This window comes from Euprymna scolopes, chromosome 2, assembly GCF_053919585.1.
Source record: "Euprymna scolopes isolate OS-2025 chromosome 2, ASM5391958v1, whole genome shotgun sequence".
NCBI classification, from domain to species: domain Eukaryota; kingdom Metazoa; phylum Mollusca; class Cephalopoda; order Sepiida; family Sepiolidae; genus Euprymna; species Euprymna scolopes.
In genome coordinates, this window is record NC_136483.1 from 30,704,761 (window position 1) to 30,713,929 (window position 9,169).

At 31.8% G+C, this 9,169-nt stretch overlaps 1 non-coding gene across 1 annotated transcript; it reads right to left on the reverse strand.

Annotated features, from left to right (window-relative positions):
- Positions 1-6,369: 6,369 nt before the first annotated feature.
- Positions 6,370-6,441, reverse strand: Trnap-ugg (transfer RNA proline (anticodon UGG)). Its single transcript has one exon. It is a non-coding gene; the product is annotated as a tRNA-Pro (tRNA).
- Between the last annotated feature and the right edge of the window lie 2,728 nt (positions 6,442-9,169).

Consider the following 9,169-nt stretch of genomic DNA (forward strand, 5'->3'; position numbering starts at 1 on the left):
ATTTTTGTTCCTATCCTGAGTGCCCCTTATTGGGAAGCTGGATTTTCTCCACAAGATTATATGTTGAAATATTTAAATAACTATTACTTTAAATACAGAAATTATATTTAAAGTTTTGGTTTTCTGTTCTTCTATGTCCATTTTTTCCCATGTTTTTCATCAAAATGTGTAGCGTATTAGTTGTCTCACAAGCCATCATCAGTGATTGCTCACTGGCAGTAACCTGTGGTGTTCCCTGGAGACCAAGTGACAAGTCTCCCTAGATTCCCAGTGTTCTCTACCTTTTGATCACTTGTGCAGATGATTGCATGTTATCGCAACAGCCGTTGTCACTGATTTCTCGTTGGCATCGGCCATTGGTGTTTCCTGGGGTTTGGGTGACAAAATGCCTCCTCAAGGTACCAGATTTGAACTGCACACTTCCAGTGGAGATTTGGTCAGTACTCTCTCATCTCGGTCTTTCCTCCTCCCTGACCCTTCACAACTAGTTGGTGTGGTGTGGCACCAGTCGATGTCATCTACACCAGTTTTTTTATTATTCTTTTTACTATTATTATTATGATAATAATAATAAGGGTGCTTGTGCAGTGTACGCACGTGTTTTTAAATATTATTTTCAAGTTAAATTAAATTTTAGGTTTGTATTACTGTACACATAGATTCGAAAAAGTTGTCAAAACACAAATATATCACAAATAAATGTTATCAAAGGCAAGATAAGTTACTCTTCTACCTATCTGGGAAGGTTTTTAGTGGTTTTACTCACTTTAAAACGTGTAATCGCTTCGAAAATCATACAATGTTTATCAATATATTTTAAAAAGAAAAATGTCGGCATGTTTGTAACTTATCTTGCCTTTGATAACATTTATTTGTTTTTTGACAACTTTTTCGAATCTATGTGTACAGTAAAACAAACTCGTTATGTAAATTATTTACAATTAAAATGTTATAAAAAACAAAAAAATTGAAGTTTGAAATATATTTCAAAGAAATGAATTACGCCCCGTGCTAAAATATTGATAATTCACCAATCGTAAAAAAAAAAAAAAAAAACACTGCCGTGAAAAATGCTTACTTTCAAAGGGTTTGTATTACTGTACACATAGATTCGAATAATGGCGCCATTTTGAATTTTCCAATACATCGGTAAACAATGTATGTTTTTCGAGCTGAATAAACATGTTACATTGAATAAAAACACGAAAAATACATCCAGTTTGGTAGAAAAGTAACTTATCTTGCCTTTGATAACATTTATTTGTTATATATTTGTTTTTTAACAACTTTTTCGAATCTATGTGTACAGTAATACAAACACAAAAATTGTTTGTTTTGCAGTAAAAAAAAAATAAATAAATAAAATGAAATATTCGACTTTCTCCAATAAAAATAAAAGTTCAAACACGAATTCACTTACGATATTTTGATTAAAATTATCCCAAATGTGCAATTATAATAATTATTTTCCGAATGGAGAATTGTTCTTTTTCTTTAGAACATACATGGACAATCGGTAACACATATTGGTAGCCATATTTTTTTATGCCTGTTAGCATGACCACGTGGTTGAATACCGGAAGCTGTCTATACCTACAACTTAATTAGGAAGTGACGTTACGCTGTCATATGCACCGGCCTTCTTTCTCGGTAGCCACGGTTTCATCCACTCTAGGACTCTTCAGGCTTATGCGCATAAGCCTGAAGAGTCCTAGAGTGGATGAAACGCGGAATATTCAGTGTAGCTTAATCGCCATATATATTTTATAACTTACTATATATATATATATATATATATATATATATATATATATATATATATATTGTTTTTAGAATATAATTAGCCATTGACACATGGTTCGTCGACTACGACTCGTCAGAGTGGCTGAATCTAGCGAGATTCGAAATCGGTACCTCATAGCTTGAACTCTTACTACTGGACCATCTCGCACAACTGTTTGGATATGTCGCGATTTACGTAGATGTTATTTTATTTGTTTTTATTTTTGTTTTTGCGATACGTTTCAGCTACTCTGATGAGTCGTAGACGACGAAACACGTGTCAGTAGATAATTATATTTTAAAGAGAGAGAGAGATTGTATGAGAGAGAGGGAGAAAGAAAGAGAAAAAAGGGAGTTAGAGGGAGTGAGAATAGATATATTCCCATTTTCTGATAATATATATATATATATATATATATATATATATATATATATATATATATATACGCACAAGAGTAGGACATCTTCATTTCATTATATTTTCTTAAAACTAATAAAAGTGTATAATAAATAAAATACGATTTTAGTAAGCAAGAAAAAAACAAACAAACAAAAAAAAAAACAAAAACAAATAAACAACTAATAATTTACACCAAACGCAAGAAAATTCGCTTTTGTACTAACCTTTGTGTCGTCGAAGTAAAAATGAACTCTGCTTAATACAAATCGGATGAAGAATACAGGAGGATTACACTCATGATCAAGACAACGTAGGGTGAGTGATAATCAGATGGAACGGTACTCTTCGACATCTTCGGTCTTCATCAGAGGGTCAAACCTTTTGTAAGCAGGTACCAATTGACCACCTGGAACAAAGGCACGACCAAAGTCCGGGATGTCACCAAAAAGAAGAGAAAACAGTACAGATATATCATCTATGAATTTGTTATCTTCATTTTCTACTTAGCCAAGCACGCGCGCTTTCCAACATAGCTACCAATTTGGCTGTGATTTTGACGAATTTTAGGCTAAAAAGATTGTAAACAACTTTTAAGGGATTTAGTAGAACCGTAAACTTAAGTCTGAAGGTGATTGCCAATCCAATTAGGGTATTATTATTATTATTATTATTATTATTATTATTATTATTATTATTATTATTATTATTATGTACTCACTAGAAGTATTCACACAAGCATCATCAAAGATTTCTCTTTGAGAACAACTTGTGGTATTCTCTGGAATCTGAATGACAAGTCTACCCAGATTTCCAGTACTCTCCTCCTGTTCGATAACCTTTGCAAAAGAATTTGCGTTGTCGCAACAGTCGCTTATCATTGATTTCTCGTTGGCAATTTAATAATAATGATAATAATAATAATAATAATAATAATAATGATAATTATTATTATTATTATTATTATTATTATTATTATTATTATTATTATTATTATTATTATTATTATTTTGTAAGCCTAAAATTTGCAACCAAGACCTCCCTAAATTACAAACAATTTTGGAAAAGCACGTTTGTTAAGCTTAGTAAAAATAACGATAACAGACGTATTAATAATAAAAAAAACATCCGTTTCCTGAGATTCACCCTGTATATATATATATATATATATATATATATATATATATATATATATATATATATATATATATATATATATATATACATATATATATATATATATATATATATGTATATGTGTGTGTATATATATGTATATATATATACATACATATATATATATATATATATATATATATATATATATATATATATATATATATATATATATATATATATATATATATACATGGGGTACAAAATTGGTCAAAGGGAAAATTATTCCCAACTCGCATTTATGTAAAAATGCATTTTCGCTTAAATGATTGAATTCATTCACAAAGTATCGCTAACAAAAACAAATGAAAATATCTACATAAAAAAGCGATAGATTTAGTAGTCGTGTGAGGTTAGTCGCGTGGTAGATGTTTAGGCTTCTTATCACGGGGTCCCAATTTCGAACATCCGTAGATTCGGCCACTTTGATGAGTCTTAGATGACGAAACACGTGTCAGTGGATAATTCTATTAAAAAATATATACATATTGCTTTTTCTATCCTTTCTCTCTGTTATCCCATCATATCGCCTATATTCCTCATTCTGTAAACCCTTTGAGTTGATAATGTTGTAACTCTACGCTTTATCTTCTTAGTATATATATATATATATATATATATATATATATATATATATATATATATATATATATATATATATATATATATAGAGAGAGAGAGAGAGAGAGAGATGTGTGTAGATAGATAGATAGATAGCATTTAGAGTAGATCACACAATCATCTCACTTGAAAAGCTATTTATGCATAGACATAAAAACGTTCAGGAGGCTCTGTATCATTAATTGGACCAATCAATTTCTAAGTGATCAAACTTCGAGCCAGATATATTTACCATCAACGAACTATCGCCCGCATGCATTGCAACTGTGCGTTCTATTAAATATGCAACATTGCACATGGTTACAAACTAACTTCGAGTTCGATTTATCAAAATGATGAAAATCAAATTGTGCAGAAGAATGTTGAATCATTGCATTTTTGTACAATTATATATTCAGTAGTTTTTATTTTTAATTTGAATGTGTTTAACTCAGTTTTGCATTTAAAGCTTTCTTTAAGAAATAATTGTTATAGAATAGTTATAAGTTGGTAAACATGATTTTGTAACAATCATTGCTGACGTAACTGAAGAGAGCTGTAACAGGAAGGACTGGAGCTGCCGCTGTTGCTGTGATTGGCGCAGTTGTTGAGCATCATTTATTCATTTCCTATGGATCAGATGATTATTGTTGGCATTGGTTTCTCCGACATCTTTCTAGTTACGATTTTTTATAGGGTACTTCTGCAGTTTAAATCCCGGTTTTCAGTGAGTCTCGTCCGGCAACGTCCGGCGAACGACAAAAACCGTCGGATTATATCGAGTGAGCAAAAAGTGACGCAACTGAGCAGACGACAAAAAAAAAAAAAAAAAAAAAAAAAAAATGGAAAGAATAAAAAAAAAAAAAGAAAAAGAAAAGAGCTTCAAGCAACAAGTCTTTAATCTTGTGACAAGGAAGGAAAATAAATAATTCCAGGTTGGAATTTATTTGTAAGTCTCCGGAAACGTTCCTCCCGTTTTGTCAGGAAAACCGGCTGCTGGCAACAGAGAGGAGATGGACAAAATGTTGTCGAAAGGGTATCTTAAAATAACGAAACGTTACCGACGGTTTCGGCTGGAGGTGCAATAATGGCCGGTGCAGACACTGGAACTCCTTACGCCATGGTACCTTTTTCCAGAGTTCCTATCTCCGGCTATCTATAATTATAAGATTAATATATTTATGGGCGTACGAACCGGCTACACACAAAAGCCTACGGCGAGAATGCGATATCGGATCGAATCTCACCGACTGGAAAAAAATTCTTGAGGGATATTTGCCAAGACTATTTCCTATGGATTCCAGGATTTTTTTTTTTTTTTTCAGAAGAATGCATAAAAAATTGCCGTCGTTGGCTGCTCCAAACTTTTCTTTGGATATAAAAAAAAGTGTTAAAATCATACAAAAACAATAATAAAAAAAATAAATAAATAAAAATATACACTTGCTTCATTGGAAAAAAAAATTAATGAAGAAGATATATAACCTCCCCTCCCTCCCTGCAAAAAAAATTTGTTTGTTGCTTAAGATAAAACAAATACGTTTTCATTAATTCAAAGAAAAATAACTTTCTATAAATAAACAAACAAACAATATATATATATATATATATATATATATATATATATATATATATATATATATATAATTCAAAGAAAAAACTTTTATTTAAAAAAAAATGTTGCCATAAAAAACAAAACAGTAAAAATTATGAAATTATTACGGTATGTTATTCATTTTATTTATTTTCTTCCTTTTTTGTATTGACTTCCGTTCGCTTGGTATAATCCGGCGGTTCTCGTCGTTCGCCGGACGTTGCGAGTGAGAGTCCTGGAAAAACGGGATTTAAACTGCAGAAATATCTTTTCTAGAAATGCATCTGGCACTTACAAGAAAGACCAAGTGCAGGCTGCCAACATCCCGAAGTGAAAGCGTTTTTATGAAACGGGCTGTATTCGAACTTGATACACTAAGGTTGTCATTCTGTGTCGTTACTCACTTAGTCACTGTCACCTCACCGTCACTGCTGTTGACTGTTGTAGTTAATCACCGTTTCCGCTGGTAGAAATTATAGATGCAAAGGGATGTTGCTATATTATTTTGTTTGACACAACCGTGAAGGTGAAGGTGAACCTCAAAGAGCGTGTTATAGAGTTCGTTCAGTTGTCACTGATACAACGTTTAATAATTGGTTGGTTAAACGACAATGTTTATAAAAAAATGAAATGGTGTTGAATTTTAGCCACAGGAGTCAAGTATCCGACGGCTTTATGATTGTCAGAAACGAGAGAGATGCGAATTATTAAAACATGTTCTAACATGTCGTACCTCTCGCGTTTACAACTTGGCACAAATGAAAGAACCCTTTGATGGAATTCGAAAAAAAAAAAAAGAAAAAAAAGAAAGAAAACCATAGGGCTCGTCCGGGATTTGAACCCGGGACCTCTCGCACCCAAAGCGAGAATCATACCCCTAGACCAACGAGCCGGCCGCTACGGTAACATTACATTTTTCTATACAATTAAATAGGTCAGTTTATTGTGGTAATTAATTGATTACTCTATTCGTAAAACTGGTTCAATAATAATGCTTTTGCATTTATAGTTTCTTATTGCGATTACATTGTTTTTGATGATGATGTAAAAGGGCTATTAAAATAGTTGTTTAACGACGTAAAAAAAGCCATCAAAATAGTTGTTTAACGACGTAAAAAGGCCATTAAAATAGTTGTTTAACGATGTAAGAAGCCGTCAAAATAGTTATTTAAAAGTCAACCGTCACACAACTTTTTCACATGTTTTTGCATTTTTAGATTCCTTATAGAAAACGGACATCTCAAATTACGTTTATAATGATGACGGGCAAGGGATACTCGTCTCCATCATCAGTTAAAGTTTACATATGATAGAGAGTTCATCGGACTGCAAATTCGAAATAAGTAGGTAAAATGTTCTTCTGGCTCATAAATGTTTTTGCCTTTGTTATTCTTTCGGGATGATAAAGACTGCTGAATATATTCTAATATATTGCGGTGTCGCATTTCAGTTAAACGCAAGAGGCGTAGTCGTTTCCTTTATATCTTGTGTCGTCACTATATTAGAAGCCTTTTTATATTTGTACTTACAGGCCGTCCGACATCGCCCGGTCGTAAAATATGTTTAAATATGATATTTTGATTAATGTAGATTTCGTATTTATTATTATATTATATTGGGCCCAATGTCCGATTTAAAAAGTTTAAAAAAAAAATCACTTGTCGCCACCATCGAGAATCGAAACCAAAACGTTTAGTTTACGATTTACTTTTCCCTTTGACGTTAATGCCTGAGCTATGAAGACATGTTTGCTACAAGCCTAAAAATTAAAACATCAATCAATACATTACTTTGGGGAATTGCGCCAAATCTGGGGGTAATTACAACAACTAAAAAAAAAGTGCTTTTTATATGCGTGGTTGCTAAAAGAGCACTTTTAGCTCGTTGGCGCAATTACCACAAAGTACGGTAGCTATTACATTAGGCATGCATATTCGAAATGCCGTCGTTTGACCTTTAGCTGGCAAAATCTATTTTTTTAATTTTCACACTTTTGCACCAATTTTTCCCGGCTGAAACACAAATATAAAGTTTTGCACGGGTTCGAATACCCTATATATTAATTTTCATGTCTGTAGACCAAAAACTGACAGAGGAGTTTGGTAGGCAAAATTTTCAACAAAATATATACGCATACATAAATATATATAGAAAGTGGTTTGTGTTTACTATAAACTTTTTATGCAAATATTGCGCAAGCATGTAGAATATCTGCGTGAATATAATTACACGTAATATTTAACGAAATTTTTTTTTTTTATACAGTGATCACCACTTATCAAGGCCCGGAAGTCACTCAGATGATCATCTCATAATAAAATCGAAAAAAAAAAACAAATAGGGAATTAAGTAAAATGGATGTTTAAAAGAATATGCAAATTATCTAGATCTTTTGCAGATAAATGCAATTCCACGATCCATATATAACAAAGTTGTATTTTCTTTTTAAATAAATAGAAAAAAGAGTTTTTTTAAAATGTGAATATTAATACACACAAAAAATTTATAGGAGTATAGATTTATAATCCTGACTGCAGATCTTATAGTTAAGTCTCGCTAAAATCAGCCACGCTGATGAGCCGTACTGACGGCGAACCACGTAACCGTTGGTAACAAATATTATAAATAACAATATATATGCGTTCTTCATTTTACCAAATACGTAATACATATTAATACATTAACACGTATGACATCAATGCAAAAACAAACAATAACAAAGTCTCTCTTTTTCACACACACGCACACAAACATATATGCACAAATATATTTTCCTTAAGTCATGGCGAAATTTCCACTATGGTATTGTGCTCGTATCAATTCAAATGTTTTAACACTCAACATAAATCTAGAAATAAAGAAGTCGCCTAACTGAACCAGTTTTATTAATATGCTAGCAGGTAGGTGGGGGGGCGCCCGGCCAATTCTTTATTAAATATTATATTGTACTTAATGTATAGCATTGATTTCAAACGATTAAAAAAATGATTTGGGTGCCATTAGTTAAAATCGAAACCAAAACATTTAGCATTCTAGCGACGTTCTCTACCTTTTTAGCTGTCGACAGACAGATAAGAAAGATTTAAAATTAAACCACTTCAAGCTAATGAATTTGCTAAATGAATGAATGAATAATAAAGCTGAATGAATTTGCACATGCGCAAAAGTAATAGAAATATGTCGGCTATTTGAAATGAACATTTTGCATTTCGACTTGCCGACATATTTCTGTACGCATTATTTATCCATCCAAATAAAAATTTTACTCGTTAAAAACTATCCTTGATTTATAATTTCTACTTCCTATTAATTTCAGTAGTTTAATCGTTTATCGGTTAAATATTTTCACACACACATATGCATACATTTATTGTTTTATTTATATACTACCAAAGTTAATTACTTAACCAACTAAATCTATCTATATTATCTATAAAAGTGAAAATGTGTGTGCATAAGGACAATTCACAACATATACTTAACTAATGTTTGATTTACAGACTTGAAATTTGATATATGGGGTATTCAGACGTGTGGAAGACTTTGTAATCGGTTTACATCCAATAAAGGGCTGCTAAGAGGTAAAAAATGTTAAAATTAGTACGTGAGGGGGTCATCGA